General features: G+C 42.0%; 1 non-coding gene across 1 annotated transcript; it reads left to right on the top strand.

Annotated features, from left to right (window-relative positions):
* The first annotated feature begins 3608 nt into the window (after nt 1-3608).
* Nucleotides 3609-3681, top strand: TRNAR-CCU (transfer RNA arginine (anticodon CCU)). The gene has a single exon. It is a non-coding gene; the product is annotated as a tRNA-Arg (tRNA).
* Nucleotides 3682-19285: the final 15604 nt, after the last annotated feature.

A 19285-nucleotide genomic window follows, 5' to 3' on the forward strand; every position in this document is an offset into this window, starting at 1 on the left:
AAATGTTACACAAAGGAAGAAGACAGAAGAGCAAAAGGTGATATTGTACATCTAGGTAGGCTGCATAAAGTCCCATGAAAAATACCTGCACAGGAAAAAACTGGGAACCACGAAATGTTTCTGATCACAATTCTTCCTATTTGTCATCTGAGACCTGAGAATTTGAATTTTGAGTTCTCCAATTCTGTTATGGCAATAGCCTGCCCTCTTGCTCCAGGCAGTGGTTCAAACAGGGAACAATTTTAGTGTAAAGGACATTACCAAGGATAAACCAGATTTATTACAATATCAAATAAGTCTGCATTATATATGCTCCAATATAATAAAAGTATTTTTTTTAACATCAAGGTGAGAAAACCTTTTTCTTCAACTTCTGTCTTAAGATGAACCCAAATCCCTCATGCTGCACATTCAGGACTGTCTTCCTCACGTTTGGTCCTCCCTGGAGGGAGGGCAGTCAGACACTTTCTCTGAGATGTCACAGGCATGGCCTCAGCCACAGTTCTACAACTGCACATTCTCTGAGGCTGGAACTGTCAGATCACTCACACCTTTAAGAAAGGGCTGGAAGACCCCAGGCCTTACCTTGGGATCCTGCCAATGTAGGGGAACATACATCCTCCTCAGACACAGCTACTCTTCTCAGGCTCAGAGGCTGATCCCCTGGGCCAGGGGCCCATCCTTTCCAAAATCAGGCCCAGCTACACCCTGGCTCCCCTGTCTTCTACACTAGGTCTCTGCTTTTCAGAGTCTTCTGTCTTTCCTCTGGTCTCCCATAGCTGCTCCTTCTGCACACCCCATTTCAGTGCCAATACAATAATGCCATCACCTGGTTACGGGTCTGCCTGCCCTAGGAAAATCTGATTCCCCAAGGGGGTGGGGGTGCTGCATCTTAATGATGCATGCAAAACAGGGTCATACACATCACAGAAATTCAGATGTTGAAAGCAGTAATGAATTCACAAGTGGATGGATGGATGGATGGATGGATGGACGGACGGACGGACGGATAGACAGGTAGGTGGATGAATTCGTGGAAGGACAGGTAGATGAAAGGGTGGATAGCCTTTATCTCCTGTTCCCAGGTTCCATCTGTATCACCCAGAAGTTCCTTCAGTTTGTTCCCAGCATCCTCTCTCTGCCTCCTGCCTCCTGGTAAAGTATCCCTCTTCCTCTGTTGCCTGGAAGGACCCAGAGTTGCTCATGGTTTCACATTCTCCCTGCTGACTCCCAGGAGCTTCTTCCTAGCTGGGGCTGCCGCAGCCAAGACACACCATCAGCTTGACATTTCCTTCTTGAAGCCTCCCGAATAGACAGCTCCCCACCCCCACCCCCACTTCTTATCAAAAATGGCTCCAAAAGGCCCTTTGGATGTCAGGGTCATCCTGGTCCTTCTGCTCTGAAGATTCCTGAGTTGCAAACAAAGCATAGCTTTGCTTCCTGGCGACCACAGTGCAGTGGAAGAGGCACACGTTTTCCAGAGAGAGACACTCTTGGGTTCAGAGCCCACCTATCTGCCTCTCTAGCTTAGTGAATTCTGCAAGTCATTAACAGGAATTCAATTTCCTTATCTATAAAAGTGGGGGGATTTTACCCATTTCACGGGATTACTTGGAGGATCAGGGGAAATTAAAGGAGTCCATGACCTGGTAATGTAGTGAGCTTTCAATTTGTGGGTTTCCTTCCCTGGCAATAATAAGTCCTTTCTAGCCAACTACTAGCCCACTGAGCAAGCACCACCTCAGCTTGCTCCGCCCCCCGGTCTCAGCCGAGCTATCAGCCTGCCCTCTGCTCCTAAGACCTCTCTATGGAGTTTTAAAAGTTTGTTAAAACTCTTGTGAAACAGAATGTGGCTGCATTTGACAAGGGGAAGCTGAGGCCCGGGGCTATCAAGGACTTGGGTGGATTCAAGCTCGCCGTGAATTCTTTGTCACTCTCTTGGTTTCCCCTCTCCCTGAATCCAGGCTGACCCTGGGGCTGCTTAATTAGAAGTCCTCGGCATTAATGCGGCACCTGCCTGGGAAGAGGCCGGCAAGTGGACACGTCCGCTTGGTCCCCCTTGGAACACTTCCTCTTGGGATGCCCCCTCCGGAAGTGCAGCCACCTGCATCCGCCATGCATGGACACTGACCACAGCCGGCAGCCCCAGCTGCCCTCCCAGTTGGCAGCCACACGGGTGCGCCATCTTGGAAGTCCCCACCAGCAGAGCCCTCGGAGGACAGCAGCCCTGTAACTCACAGAATTGTGAGCTAATAAAATGGCTGTTTAAAGCCACTGAGTGTTGGGGTGGTTTGTTACATAACAAATAGGTACCCAGAACGAGCGCCTTGACGACAGGGGTGGCACACAGCTCAGGTGTGGACCCCAGCCCCATCCATCAAGCTGCGTGGGAAGTGGTGGGGCTTTAACAGGGCCGGCGCGATCCTCCCCCACACCACGCCAGAAGCACTTTGATGCACAGCGCTCTTAGGCCACAGAGCCAAACGTGGGGCTCTATCTCCCCCTTGCTGAGCAGCGCCGGCACTGCAGAGGGCTCCCTGCCAGGTCTACATCCCTGCAGCCATCTGCCTCCCTAGTGCTGGACGGGCAGCCGCCCCAGAGGTGCCTGGCTGCCAGGAACGCTTGGCTGTGAGGCTGGGGCCTGCGGCTGTACGAGCCCTGGCTGCCAGGGCCAATATCAGAGCAGCCAGCCCCTGGTGCTCATCAGGGCTGCCAACGGGATTTCAGAGAACAGCAGGAAGCCTCTTCCTAATGGATCAGGGGCTTCTAGAGGGCTGGCAGAGGAGGGGCAGCCCTCAATCGAAAAGCCTGTGACAACATGGCTGCAAACAGGAAGTGGTCTTCCCCTCAAGGGGAGGATGGGGACACCGGGGACAGGAGTGGAGCTTAGGAGGCTGAGTGGTGGACCTTATGTAAGTGGAATCATGCAGTGTTTGTCCTTTTGGGGACTGACTTGTTTCACTTAGTATAATATCTGCGAGATTCATCCATATTGTACATGAGCCCAAATTTCCCTCCTTTTTAAGGGTGAAGGTATATGCCACACTTTTTTTTCCCATTTATCCATAAGTGGACACTTGGGTTGTTTACAGCTTTGGGCTATTGCAATCATGGGTGCACACTCATCTGAGTCCTTGCCTTCACTTCTTTCTGGATGCTTTTAAAAGTACTCTTTTTCCCTCTGTTGACTGTAAAATTTACAGATATAATTATTCCTACCTGTCTCTGGGTTGTCTTGAGACTAAGAGGCCTCACACCTGTGCCTCTTGCCCTGACCCATCAAGTTAATAATAGAAAACATTTATAAAGCAGGTATCATGTGTCACTGCGTGGGAGGCATCCTAAGGCAATGGGCTTGTGTGTTCTCTGCTCCATTGTAAGCAGCCACCCCCAGCCTTGGCCTCAGGAGAACCATAGAACCTCAGAGCCATGAGGACCATTTAGTCACAGGTTTTTAACTGGATTATTTCAGGGATTCTGTGAGGTATGGTGGGGTTTTTCCCAGGCAGAGTCTTTAGCTCTCCTCATAAACCACCAAAGTGAGTCATGATGCAGAAAATGTCCAACACCTCTCCACTCTACTGATTTAAAGAGCCAGGCACAAGACTTCCCTGGTGGTCCAGTGGCTAAGACTCTGCAGTCCTAATGCAGGGGGCCCAGGTTCAATCCCTGGTCAGGGAACTAGATCCCACATGCTGCAACTAAGACCCAGCGCAGCCAAATAAATAATTTTTTTAAAGACCAATTTTCATTTAATTAATTAATTAAAATAAAAAGCCAGGTGCTAGGAGAGAAATGGATTCATCCACTCACAGCAGAGGCAGGCCTGGCCCCCATGTGGCCTGTCTTTGAGGTGGGTTCTGGGGCCTCTCCACAGCCCAGGAGGGAGAGGAAACCAGAAGCAGAGGAGGAGACGTGAGGGATGGGGGAGAGGAGAACCCCTCAATTTCCACCTCCAACAGGGTTGTAGCAAGAGGGAAAGAAGTCATGTCCCCGCTGGAAACAGCAACATTAAAAGTCAGAGAGAAAACTGTAAAATGGGGACAGCTACTCCCAGGCATGAAAAGAACAGTGTATTGTTCCCAAATGGGAGGGCGCTGCTCTGGCTGTGATGAGAGCAGAGGAGGATGCGACTTCAGCCAGAGGAGGCATCTGGGGCTACAGTGCTGGTCTACCCTTGACCTGAGAGACCAGCCGCAGGTCCGCCCTGCTCCATGTGCACTTAGGGGAGGTGCCCTGGACCCTCTTCAGCAACTTCTGTTCCTAATACTGCACGGCTCCTGGTGAGCCTGTGAAACCCCCCCTACTGCTGGGAACAGAAGGTTACCTGGTCGTGCCTGGTCATCAACACGTTTTTAGGGAGCAAAAAATGTAAGATGTGATTTTAAAAGACTGCCAATTTGAAAGTGCCATCCCCAGCTTCTCCAGCCATGGTGCCAGCTCCTTCTGGCACAGCCAGCCTTCCAGGACCAGCCCAATGGCTGGGATAATGGCCCGTCTTGGGGGCCCTTCTCCCCCTCATCCCCTCCCTTCTGCCTCCATCACACTCAAGGCATTGTTTGCTTTAAGGCAGCTTTGCGGGTGGTTTGCTAGCTAAAATCTGGGGAGAACATGAGAGTGGGCAGCCCGGTATCTCCCACAGGAGGCACAAGCCCCAGCAAGTCCAGCTGACCAGAAACCAGTCGGCTCTCCACATCTGTACCTCTACCCACTTTCCTCCCCTGTTCCCTTAGCCAGAATGTCTGATGGAGGGAGCATCCCCCATTATTTGAGGGTCCTGACAGCAGTAGCCACTTTAATTTAATTTGCTGAAGGCCCCCTGTGAGCCAATGTCCCTGCATTTGTGGAGACCCCTTAGGACCTTTGGCATCCATCTAGACCCACTGAGCAGGGATGCTGGCTCCAAATAGTCCCCACAGAGGCTGAGGGGTGGGAGACTGGGACCATGCCACAGGGAGGCAAGGGGAGGCCTCTCATTGAGAGGAATGGGAGCCCGCCCTCCCTCCTGCCCTGCCCTCCCCAGGCACCACCGTGTCCACGTTTGACTGAAATTTAATTAGAGTGTAATGTAAGCAAGAACAAGTAAAGACTCCTAATTGAAAATTACATTTCCAGCTCCATCACGGCTCACAGCCCAGATGCCATCAGAGCATCTATAAACACAGCCAGAGCCCTGAAGAGCACGCTCCCCTGTGCCTGCCCCAATGCATGCCCACCTGTGCTGCAGGGCCAGCCAGGCAGGCCTGGAGGGGACATCACTGTCTAGGGAAAGCCTTGAGGGCAACTCTCCCAGATCCTCAGAAGTCACGCTGCCTCTTCATCACAGCATGCAAATCATATTCCAGCAGAGGAGGAAATGCACGCATGGGGAGCCCTCCACACTCTCTAAATGCATCTGCTCAGATGGTTTCTGTTGTTTAATATCCACTTTATACATGAGAAAAGTGAGGCACAGAAGTTAGACAACTCATCTGCCTCAGTCACCCAGCTAGTCAGTAGAGGAGCTGGGATTGGAACACAGGAAGAACTACCTTTGACATAGCTGTGCTCTTCACTCCCAAATGGCCCCCATGCTGCATTTTCCACAGGACACACTCCTTGGGGCAGAGTGAGGGGAGGGCACCACTTCCAAAAAGACAGCTCCCCAGCCATAGCAGACAGATCCTGCAGACACCTGAACAAGTGGGGCTGGGCAAGGCTCTCTCCCTGGAATATGAATGTTGAGAGTCCAAATGCAGAGGCTGGGAGTCGTTCTTGGAAGTGCCCTGGGTTCCACCATCACCAGCTGCCAAAATCAGATTTGGCCCTTCAGTTCCCCCTTTGCTTCTAGAGAATACTCCCTTATCCTTCCTGTATGTTGGGGGGTTTTAGAGTGGTTTTATTTGCTTGTTTGCTTCATTTACCTAGAGTGGGTTTCTGTGATTGACCTGGAACCAAAGAACTTTAAGATACATCTAAAGACGGCTTTGGCATTCTAGCTTCATCCAATTTCTCAAAGTTTATTCTTCTTAATTTTTCCAATATTCATCTGATCCAGCCAGATCCGTACCCTCTCTGTTCATGCTGAGCCCACTCGGGCCTATGCCCAAGGCCATTCTTCTGCATAAAGCACCTTCCCCAATTCCAACTCCATTTTTCCTCCAACCAAAGAAATTCTACCCATTCTCCAAGATTCAACCACCTCAGCACACTCTGAACAACCACAGCAATAATGATCCAAAACTTAGTAATCAAATGCAACATAAACTTCCTCTTTCAAGAGCACCGGAATCACAACTAACTGCTGAACAATCATTGACAGGAAGACACTGGAACTCACCAAAAAAGGTACCCCACATCCACAGAGAAGCTGCAATGAGACAGTAGGAGGGGCGCAATCATGATAAAGTCAAATCCCATAATGGCTGAATGGGTGACTCACAAACTGGAGAACAATTATACCACAGAAGTCCACCTACTGTTGTGAGGGTTCTGAGCCCCATGTCAGTCTTCCCAACCTGGGATTCCAGCGATGAGAGGAGGACTCCCCAGAGAATCAGACTTTGAAGGCCAGTGGGATTTAATTGCAGGACTTCCACAGGACTGGGGGAAAGAGAAACTCAACTCTTGGAGGGCACACACAAAGTAGTGTGAGCATCATGACCCTGGGGAAAGGAGCAGTGACCTCATAGGAGACTGAACCAGACCTACTTGCTAGTGTTGGAGGGTCTCCTGCAGAGGCAGGAGTGGCTGTGGCTCATCATGGGGACAAGGACACTGGCAGCAGAAGTTCTGGGAAGTACTCATTGGTGTGAGCCCTCTTGGAGTCCACCATTAGCCCCACCAAAGAGCCTGTAAGTTCCAGGGCTGGTCGCATCAGGCCAAACAACCAACAGGGAGGGAACTCAGCCCCAGCCATTAGCAGACAAGTGGATTAAAATTTTACTGAGCTCGGCCTACCAGAGCAACACCCAACTCTACCCACCACCAGTCCCTCCCATCAGGAAGTGTGCACAAGCCTCTTAGATAGTCTCATTCACCAGAGGGCAGACAGCAGTAGCATATAATCCTGCAGCCTGTGGAATGAAAACCACAGCCACAAAAATATAGAAAAAATGAAAAGGTAGAGGACTATGTACCAGACAAAGAAACAAGATAAAACCTGAGAAAAACAACTAAATGAAGTGAAGATAGGCAACCTTCCAGAAAAAGAATTTAGAATAATGATAGTGAAGATGATCTAGGACCTTGAAAAAAGAATGGAGAAGTTGCAAGAAATGTTTACAAAGACCTAGAAGAATTAAAGAACAAACAGAGGTAAGCAATACAATAACTGAAATGAAAAATACACTAGAAGGAATCAATAGCAGAATAACTGAGGCAGAATGGATAAGTGACCTGGAAGACAGAATAGTGGAAATCACTGCCATGGAACAGAATAAAGAAAAAAGAATAAAGAGAAATGAAGACAGCCTAAGAAACCTGTGGGACAACATTAAACACTCCAACATTCACATGATAAGGGTCCCAGAAGGAGAAGAGAGAGAGAAAGGACCCAAGAAAATATTGGAAGAGATTATAGTCTAAAACTTCCCTAACATGGAAAAGGAAAAGCCACCCAAGTCCAGGAAGCACAGAGTCCCAGGCAGGATAAACCCAAGGAGAAACACACCAAGACACATAGTAATAAAATTGACAAAAATTAAAGACAAAGAAAAATTATTAAAAGTAACAAGGGAAAAATGACAAATAACATACAAGGGAACTCCCATAAGGCTAACAGATGATTTCTCAGCAGAAACTCTGCAAGCCAGAAGGAAGTGGTACTATATATTTAAAGTGGGGAAAGGGAAGAACCTACAATCAAGAATACTCTACTCAACAAGGATCTCATTCAGATTTGAAAGAAAAATCAAAAGTTTTACAGATAAGCAAAAGCTAAGAGAATTCAGCACCACCAAACCAGCCCTACCACAAATGCTAAAGGAACTTCTCTAAGTGGGAAACACAAGACAAGAAAAGGACCTACAAAAACAAACACAAAACAATTAAGAAAAAGGGGAAGCTGAGACGAAGTGAGAGAGTAGCACTGACATATATACACTACCAAATGTAAAATAGATAGCTAGTGGGAAGCTGCTGCATAACATAGGGAGATCAACTTGATGATTGGTGACGACTTAGAGGAGTGGGATGGGGAGGGTGGGAAGGAGTCGCAGGAGGCAGGAGATATGGAGATATATGTATAAATACAGTTGATTCACTTTGTTGTACAGCAAAAACTGGCACAACAGTATAAAGCAATGACACTCCAATAGAGAGGTTTTTAAAAAAAAAAAAAAAAAAAAGGCAATAGGAACATACATATTGATAATTACCTTGAATGTAAATAGATTAAATGTGCCAACCAAAAGACACAGACTGGCTGAATGGCTATAAAAATAAGACCCATATATATGCTGTCTACAAGAAACCCACTTCAGACCTAGGGACACATACAGACTGAAAGTGAGAGGATGGAAAAAGATATTCCATGCAAATGGAAATCAAGAGAAAGCTGGAATAGCAATACTCACATCAGATAAAATAGAGTTTAAAATAAAGAATGTTGCAAGAGACAAGGAAGGACACTACATAATTATCAAGGGATCAATCCAAGAAGAAGATATAACAATTGTAAATATATATGCACCCAACATAGAAGCACCTCAATACATAAGGCAAGTGGTAACAACTATAAAAGAGGAAATTGACAGTAACACAATAATAGTGGGAGACTTTAACACCCCACTTACACCAATGGGCAGATCATGCACACAGAAAATTAATAAGGAAAGGCAAGCTATAAATGACACAATAGACCAGATAGACTTAACTGATATTTATAGGACATTCCATCTTAAAACAGAAGATTACACTTTCTTCTCAAGTGCACATGGAACATTCTCCAGGATAGAACACATCATGGGTCACAAATCAAGCCTCAGTAAATTTAAGAAAATTTAAATCATATCAAGCATCTTTTCAAACCATAACACTATGAGATTAGAAATCAATTACAGGGGAAAGAACTAAAAAACACAAACACATGGAGGCTAAACAATATGCTACTAAATAACCAAGAGATCACTGAAGAAATCAAAGAGGAAATCAAAAAATACCTAGAGACAAATGACAATGAAAACACAATGATCCAAAACCTATGGGATACAGCAAAGGCAGTTCTAAGAGGGAAGTTTATAGCTATACAATCCTACCTCAAGAAACAAGAAAAATCCCAAATAAACTATCTAACCATACACCTAAAGAAACTGGAGAAAGAAGAGCAAACAAAACCCAAAGTTAGTAGAAGGAGAGAAATCATAAAGATCAGAGCAGAAATAAATGAAATAGAAACAAAGAAAACAATAGCAAAGATCAATAAAACTAAAAGCTGGTTCTTTGAGAAGATAAATAAAATTGATAAACCTTTAGCCAGACTCATCAAAGAAAAGAGGGAGAGGACTCAAATCAATAAAATTAAAAATGAAACAGGAGAAATTACAACAGACACTGCAGAAATAAAAGCATCATAAGAGACTACTACAAGCAACTATATGCCAGTAGAATGGACAACTTGGAAGAAATGAACAAATTCTTAGAAAGGTATAACCTTCCAAGACTGAATCAGGAAGAAATAGAAAATATGAACAGACCAATCACAAGTAATTAAATTGAAACTGTGATTAAAAATCTTCCAACAAACAAAAGTCCAGGACGAGATGGCTTCACAGGTGAATTCTATCAAATATTTAGAGAACTAACACCCATCTTTCTCAAACTCTTCCAAAAAATTTCAGAGGAAGGAACACTCCCAAACTCATTCTATGAGGCCACCATTACCCTGATACCAAAACCAGACAAAGATACTACAAAAAAAGAAAATTACAGACCAATATCACTGATGAATATAGATGCAAAAATCTTCAACAAAATACTAGCAAATAGAATCCAACAACACATTAAAAGGATCATATACCATGATCAAGTGGGCTTTATCCCAGAGATGCATGGATTCTTCAATATACACAAATCAATCAATGTGATACACCATATTAACAAATTGAAGAATAAAAACCACATGATCATCTCAATAGATGCAGAAAAAGCTTTTGACAAAATTTAATACCCATTTGTGATAAAAAAAAAAAAAAAACTATCCAGAGAGTGGGCATAGAATGAACCTACCTCAGCATAATAAAGGCCATATACAACAAACCCACAGCAAACAGCATTCTCAATGGTGAAAAACTGAAAGCATTCCCTCTAAGATCAGGAACAAGACAAGGATGTCCACTCTTGCCACTCTTATTCAACATAGTTTTGGAAGTCCTTGCCACAGGAATCAGAGAAGAAAAATAAATAAAAGGAATCCAAATTGGAAAAGAGAAGTAAAACTGTCACTGTTTGCAGATGACATGATGCTATACATAGAAAATCCTAAAGGTGCCACCAGAAAACTACTAGAGCTAATCAATGAATTTGGTAAAGTTGCAGAATACAAAATTAACACACAGCAATCTCTTGCAATCGTATACACTAACAATGAAAGATCAGAAAGAGAAATTAAGGAAACAACCCCTCACTGGCCACCAGATATAAGCTAGACACCTCCCACCCCCAACCAAACACCAAATTCCTGTCTACTGTGTAACTTTAGGTATTTCTTTCAGAGGTCTTATCACCACCTGTGACATCTTGCTTATTTATTTATTTTCTATTTACTACACTTTTCCCCACTGGAATGTTAGCTTCCTGAGGGCAGGAATCCTACCTAGTGTATTCAATGCAGCATTCTTCACACCTAGCACCTGTAGAAACTCAATATATATTTGTCATATAACACTTAGATTCTAAGACCTCCTTTTTCCAAGACTATCAATCCATATTCTCCATTGTGCCTGAAGAGTGTAAGTAGGTAATTTGGCCTCAAGAAGACCCCCGAATCACCTACCCAACTAGCCACTTGATAGAGAGCCACTTTTAGCTCTTACCCTGTGAAGGGACCACACAAAGCAAAAGAGAAAAATTGAACATGGTTCTTGATATTAAGGTCTGGAAATTGCACCACAAATAATACATGGCTCAATGAATTGTCAGGCTCTTCCCCTGGGTAAGAATGTAGGGGGACAAAGAGAGTGGGTCCACTGTGAAGAGAAGCAGGAGCATCACTCCCTAAGGCTAGTGATTTGGGTAGATTAGTGAACACTAAAATAAAAAGCTAAAGTGAAGTAAGGGAGACGCCCGGCAGCTGCAGAAAGCAATCAGCTGGGGTTGTCAGAAGACTGAGCTGCTGGTCTTAGCCCCCCCTTCACCCACTGCATGAACAGGATAAATTTTGCCACCTCTCTGGGCAGTAGTCTCTCCACTTGTTTAATAAGAGGGTTGGACCAAGTCATGTCCAAGGTCCCTTACAGTTCTGATGTCCATTAGGAGGAAGGACTTTATTCATTAGTCTAAGAGCCCACCAAGCTATTGCACTGAATGCGTTCCCCTCCAAGTACATTCTTTCTCCATGACTACATGTCTCCTTTTCAAATCAAACTCTTGTTTGGTGCATCTCTGTGTCATCAATATTGGCAAAGGAAGCTGGAGAGGGTCCTACTGCTGGTGTAGCAAGCTGACATCAGTGAAGCAGCCAAGAGTGGCTTTTTGTCTTCTTTGGATCATTTTCCATAGGAAAGCAAACACACTGATGCTCTGCTTCCTGAGTCTCAGGCCAGCAAAGGAGAGAGGAATTGCTTGCTCAACAGTTCGGAGACCTTTGACATCAAGATCCCTTATGAATGCCAAGTTAATGTGTGTAGCATCCTTTCCGAATCAAAAGAAAACAAAACTCCATACTATTTGCAGAACTTCCCTATAAAGGCAAACCAAGAGAACAAAGAGATTCCAGCAAGATTTGGGGACAAAAAGGACAACAGAAAAAACAATAACCAAATATGGAGTATCTGTTTTAAATCTATCCCTAGACTAGATGCTATGAGTGATGATGTCCAGGGTGGAGTGACAGCTTTAAGGCAATATCTTTACATTTCATAGCTTTTAGGAAATAGGAAGATGACGCAGGATGGGAGGAGCCCTGAGGTAATGATGTGGAAGTAATTTTCTTTTAGAAGTGAGTTATATTAAAAAAAAACACAACAATTCTATAATAACATAACAGGCACAAGAAGAAGTAGAAAATCTGAATAATTCCATGATGATTAAAGAAACTAAAACTGTAGACTGAACAAAAATATATCCACAAGCAAAGCTCCAGGCCAAGGTGGCTACCCAAGAAAACTGTAACAAACACTTAAAGAAATAAGTCTTTATTGCATACACCCTTCTATAGATATAAGAAGAAACATCACCCTACACCAGCACAACCTTAGTTCTAATATCTGACAAGGAGAGTGAGAGAAAAGAAAATTATTGGACGAACATTCATAGAGTGCAAAAATCCTTTTAAAAATGAGCAAAATAAATCTAGTGATATATAAAAAGGATAATATATCATGAAATACAAGGCTAGTTTAACATTAAAAATCAACTGATGTAATTCACCACATTAACAGAATAAAGAGAAAATATCTGATTACTTCAAGAAATACCAAATAAGAGGCATGTGATAAATCTCAAGATGTGTTTAGCATAATAGAATGCTCAGAAAACTGAAAATGAAAGGGAACTTCTTAAATCTATTAAAGAATGCAACTAATATCACACTTAATGGTGACAGAGTGGACATTTTTCATCCCCAGTGTCAGGAAGAACACAAGGATGGCCACTCTGCCACTTCTATCCAATATTGTGCTGGCGGCCCTAGCCAAGCAAAGAAAAAGAAATAAAAGGCATAAAGATTGGAAAGTAAAAAACAAAACTCTCTTTATTCACAAATAGCATGAGTATATGTGTTTACAATACAAAAAAAAAATCTAATAATTGAATTTTGCAGGAATGCAGGACACGAGGTCAATATAAAAAAATTAATTGTATTGCTATACACTCGCAATGGACATTTAGAAATGAAATTTAAAAGATAACACCATTTTACAAAAAGATGCTCAACATCACTAGTCCTAGGGAAATGCAAATTAAAACCACAATGAGAAGTCTTTGCTGGAAGATGGCAGAATAGGAAGACCCTGAGCTCACCGCCTCCCACAGGCACAAGAATATTACAACTATTGATGAGAAAGATGGGAATCTAGCAATAAAGATCTTCTACAACTAAAGGTATAAAGAAGGAACCACAGAGAGAAGCATAGGAGGTGAACAGTCATGGTATAGTCAAGACCTACATCCCAGGGTAGGCAACCCACAAACAGGAGGATAATTACAATTGCAGGGGTTCTCCCCGAGGAGCCACAGTTCTGAGCCCCACATCAGGCTCTCCACTCCAGGGGTCTTGCACCTGGAAGATGAGCCCCCAGAGCATTTGGCTTTGAAGGCCAGCAGGGCTTACTTTTGGGAGATCCAAATGGTTATGGGTAATAGAGACTCCACTTTTAAAGGGCACACACAAAATCTTACATGCTCCAGGACCCAGGACAGAAGACGTAATTTGAAAGGAGCCTGAGTCAGACCTGCCTGCTGATCTTGGAGAGTCTCCTGGAGGCAGGAGGCAACTGCAGTTTACCCTGGGGACATGGACACTGGTGGAAGCCATTTGGGGAGCTTGTTCTGCCATGAGGACATTGATGCTGGCAAACGCCATTGTGGAATCTTCCCTCTAGCTTATTAGCACCAAGAGCTGGCTCCACCCAACAGCCTGTTGGTGCCAGTGCTGGGACACCTCAGGACAAGCAACTACTAGGTGGGGATACAGCCCCACCCAACACCAGGAGGCTGCCTTAAAACCATCTGAGCTCAAAGCCACCCCTGGACATAGCCCTATCCACCAGATGGCCCAGGATCCAGCCTCACACACCAGTGCACAGGTACTAGGCTGAGATCCCTGGCACCCTGCAGCCAGAGACCCTGGGACCCAAAACTGCCCTCCAGTGGGCAGGCATGAGCTACAGGACCTCCTGGGCCCTGGGCCCATCCACCAATGAGCTGGCTTTAGTCTCACACACTAGTGGTGAGGCACCAGTCTTGAGACCCTCTGGGCCTCAGCTCCACCCACCAGGAAGCCAACTCCAGTCATGAGACACCTTGTTCCTCTCAGCCAGCTGCTCCAGGACCTTGTTTGACACACCGGTAGGCCAACACAACCTTCAGGACACCTATGAATCTTGCAGCCAGCTGTGTCAGGAAACGGGCCTGTCACCAGCGGGACAGTACCAGCTCCAGGACTCCCAAGGCCCTGCAGCCAGAGACTTCAGGATCAGGCTTCACCTACCAGTGAGGCAGCACTAGCCCCAGGACTCCCCGGGCCTTGGCCCCACTGACCAATTGTCCAACATCAGCTCTGGGACACTTGGGCCCTACAGCCAGTGATCCCAGGACCTGGCTATGCCTGCCAGTGAGAATATTAAAAGCAGCAAGGGAGAAGCAACATGTTATATACAAGGGAACTCCCATAAGTCTATCAGCTGACTTTTCAGCAAAAACTCTATAGGCCAGAAGGGAGTGACATGATATATTTAAAATGATGAAAGAGGAAAACCTATAACCAAGAGTACTCTACCCAGCAAGTTTTTGAGAAATCAAAAGTTTTACAGACAAACAAAATCTTAAGAGTTCAGCACCACCAAACCAGCTTTATAAGAAATGTTAAAGGAACTTCTCTAATCAAAAAGGAAAAGGCCACAACTAGAAATATGAAAATTATGAAAAGAAAAATCTCATTGGTAAAGGCAAATATACAGTAAGGCTAGTAAATTAACCACATATAAAGCTAGTATAAAGGTTAAAAGACAAAAGTAGTAAAATCATCTATATCTATAATAAGTAGTTAAGGGATACACAAAACAAAAATATTCAAAATATGATGTCAAAAAATGTAAATGCGAGGGAGAGGAGTAAAAATATAGGCTTGTTAAAATGCATTTGAAGTTAAGATATCAGCAACCTAAAATAATCAAATATATAGAGATTGCTGTATACAAACCTCATGGTAACCACAAACCAAAAATCTGTAATAGATACATGCCAAGAAAAGAGAAAGGGATCCAAACATAACACTAAAGATAGTCATCAAATCACAAAGGAAGAGAACAAAAGAAGAAAGAAGCAAGAAAAACTACAAAAACAACCCAAAGACAATTAACAAAATGGCAGTAAGAATGTACCTGTCAATAATTATTTTAAATGTAATTGAAATAAGTGCTCAATCAAAAAAAACAGAAAGGCTGGTGGGTATGAAAACAAGACCCATATATAGGCTGCCTACAGGAAACTCACTTCAGATCTAAAGACACATACACACACTGAAAGTGAGGGGCATCGAAAAAGGTATTCCATGCAAATGGAAATCAAAAGAAAGCCAGGTTAGCAATACTTATATCAGACAAAATAGACTTTAAAACAAAGACTGTAACAGACAAAGAAAGACAATACATAATGATAAAGGAACTAATCCAAGAAGAAGATACAACAATTGTAAATATATATGCACCAATGTAGAAGTATCTGAATACATAAAGCAAATATTAACAGACATAAAGGAAGAAATTGACAGTAACACAATAATAGAAGGGTACTCTAAAACACTGCTTATATCAATGGACAGATCATCCAGAAAGAAAATTAATAGGGAAACACTGGCCTTAAACTATGCATTAGACCAAAAGAACTTAATAGATATGTACAGAACATTTCATCCAAAAGCAGCAGAATGCACATTCTTTTCAAGTGCACATGGAACATTATCCAGGATAGCTCACATGCTTGTCCACAAAACTAGTATAGGGATGGCAGCCTAATCACATCTCATTAAATTTTAAAATATTTAAATCATATCAAGCATGTTTTCTGATCACAATGATGTGAAACTAGAAATCAACTAAGAAAGAAACTGCAAAAACCACAAACAGGTGGAGGCTAAAAAACATGCTGCTAAATAACCAATGGATCACTGAAGAAATCAAAGAAGAAATCAAAAAATACCTGGAGACAGATGAAAACAAAAACGTAACAATCCAAAATTTATGGGACACAGCAAAAGCAGTTAGAGAGAAATTTATAGTGATACAAGCCTACTCAGGAAATAAGAAAAATCTTAAATCAACAACCTAACATTGCACTTAAAGGAACTAGAAAAAGAAGAGCAAACAAAACTCAAAGTCAGAGAAGGAAAAAAATCAAAGAAATCAGAGAAGAAATAAATGAAATACAGACTAAAAAATAATTTAAAATATTAATGAAAGCTAAAAGCTGGTTCTATGAAAAGACAAAAAAATGATAAATTTTAGCCAGACTCATCAAGAAAAATAGAGGGCCCAAATCAATAAAATCAGAAATAAAAAAGGAGAAATTACAACCAATGCTGCAGAAATACAATGGATCATAAGAGATTAATACAAACAATTATATGTCAATAAAATGAACAACCTAGAAGAAATAGACAAATACCTAGAATTGTACAATTTCTCAGAGTTTAATCAGAAAGAAATAAAAAAATATGAATAGATCAATTACCAGTAATGAAATTGAAAGAGTAACCTTAAAATCCCCAAAAATCAAAAGTCCAAGACCAGATGGTGTCACAGGTAAACTCTATCAAATATTTAGAGAAGAGCCAATATCCATCCTTCTCAAACTATTCCAAAAAATTGCAGAGGAAGGAATGCTTCCAAACTCATTCTACGAGGCCAGCATTACCTTGATACCAAAACTAGACAAAGATATCACCAAAAAAAGAAAATTATAGGCTAATAACACTGATTTTTGCACATAGATGCTAAAATCCTCCATGAAATATTAGCAAATTGAATTCAATAATACATTAAAGATCATATACCATTATCAAGTGGAATTTATCCCAGGGATGCAAGGACAGTTTAATATCCACAAATTACTCAAAGCAATACACTATATTAACAAACTGAAGAATAAAAATTATATAATCATCTAAATAGAGGCCAAAAAAAAGCTTTTGAAAAATTCAATTTATCCATTTATGATTAAAAACTCTCAACAAAGTGGGTATAGAGGGAATATACCTCAGCATAATAAAGACCATATATGCTAAGCCCACAGCTAACATCACACTCAACAGTGAAAATTTGAAAGCATTTCCTCTAAGATCAGGAACAAGACAAGGATGCCCAGTCTCACCACTTTTATTCAGCATGGTAGTGAAAGTCCTAGTCAAAACAATCAGACAAGAAAAAGAAATAAAAGGAATCCAGTTTGGAAAGGAAGAAGTAAAACTGTAACTCCTTGCAGATGACATGATTCTATACATTAGAAAATCCTTAAAATGCCACCAAAAAACAACTAGAGCTTGTCAGTGAATTTGGTAAATGTGCAGAATACAAAATTACTACACAGAAATCTGTTGCATTTTTATACACTAAAAACAATTAGAAAGTGAAAGTAAGAAAACGTTTATAATTGCATCAAAAAGAATAAAATGCCCAAGAATAAATATAATCAAGGAGGTAAAAGACCTGTACTCAGAAATCTATAAGATAACTGAGGAAAGAAATTGAAGATGATACAGACAGAAAGATATGCCACATTCATGGATTAGAAGAATTAATATTGTTAAAATGACCATGTTACCCAAGGCAATCTACAGATTCAATGCAATTCCTATCAAAATACCAACGGCATTCTTCACAGAACTAGAATAAGTAATTCTAAAATTATTTTTTTTATAAATTTATTTATTTATTTATTTATTTATTTATTGGCTCTGTTGGGTCTTCATTGCTGAGTGCGGGCTTTCTATGGCTGCAGTAAGCAGGTGCTACTCTTTGTTGTGCTGCACAGTCTTCTCATTTCGGTGGCTTCTCTTGTTGTGGAGCATGGGCTCTAGGCATGTGGGCTTCAGTAGTTGCAGCACATGGGCTCAGTAGTTGTGGCTCGCGGGCTCTAGAGCATAGGCTCAGTAGTTGTGGCACACGGACTTAGTTGCTCCACGGCATGTGGGATCTTCCCACACCAGGGATCGAACCCATGTCCCCTGCATTGGCAGGTGGATTCTTAACCACTGTGCTACCAGTGAAGCCCCTCTAAAATTATTTGTATGCAAATATGAAAGAACCCAAATACCCAAAACAGCCTTAAGAAAAAAAGAAAAAACGTGGAGTTATCACACACCCTGATTTTAAACTATACAATAAATCTACAGCCCTAAAAATAATATGGTACTGACACAAAAATAGACATATGGATCAATGGAACAGAATAGAGAATGCAGAAATAAACCCACACTTATTTGAACAATTAATCTATGACAAAGGAGGCAAGAATATACAATGGGAAAAAAACAACATCTTCAATAAATGTTGCTGGGAAAACGACAGCTAGATGCAAAAGAATCAAACTGGAAATTCTCTCACACCATACACAAAAATAAATTCAAAATGGACTAAAGACTTAAATATAAGATCTGAAACTGTAAAAGTTCTGTTTAAAAAAACAGGTAGTACTTTCCTTGACATCGCTCTTAGTAATATTTTTTGGAGAAGTCTCCCCAGGCAAGGGAAACAAAAGCAAAAGAAAACAAATAGGACTATATCAAACTAAAAAACTTTTTCAAAGCAAAAAATGAAAAGGCTGCTTAGTGAATGGGAAAAGATATTTGCAAACAATATACTTAACAAGGGGTTAATAGCCAAAATACACAAAGCAGCCATATAATTCATGATAAAAACAAACAACCCAATTAAAAAGGAGCAAAGGATCTGAATAGAAATTTTTCCAAAGAAGACATATAGATGGCCAACAGGCACATGAAAAGATGTTCAACATCACTAATCATCAGGAAAATGCAAGTGAAAAACACAATAGGATATCATCTCACACCTGTCAGAATGGCTATCATCAAAAAGACAACAAGTGTTAGCAAGGATGTGGAGAAAAGGGAACCATGTGCACTGTTGCTGGGAATGTAAATTGGTGCAATCGCTATGGAAACATTACGGGGTTTTCTCAAAAAATTAAAAATAGAGCTACCATATGATCCAGCAATTCCACTTCTGGTTATTTGTGCGAAGAAAACAAAAACACTAGTTAGAAAAGATATAGGTACCACTTTGTTCACTGTATTATTTACAGTAGCCAAGATGTTGTGCCCATCAACAGACAAATGAATAAAGATGAGGATGATGTGATATATATATACGTATATATGTGTGTGTATATATATATATATATATATATAAAA

The sequence above is a fragment of the Hippopotamus amphibius genome, chromosome 8 (genome assembly GCF_030028045.1).
Source record: "Hippopotamus amphibius kiboko isolate mHipAmp2 chromosome 8, mHipAmp2.hap2, whole genome shotgun sequence".
In the NCBI taxonomy this organism is placed as follows: domain Eukaryota; kingdom Metazoa; phylum Chordata; class Mammalia; order Artiodactyla; family Hippopotamidae; genus Hippopotamus; species Hippopotamus amphibius.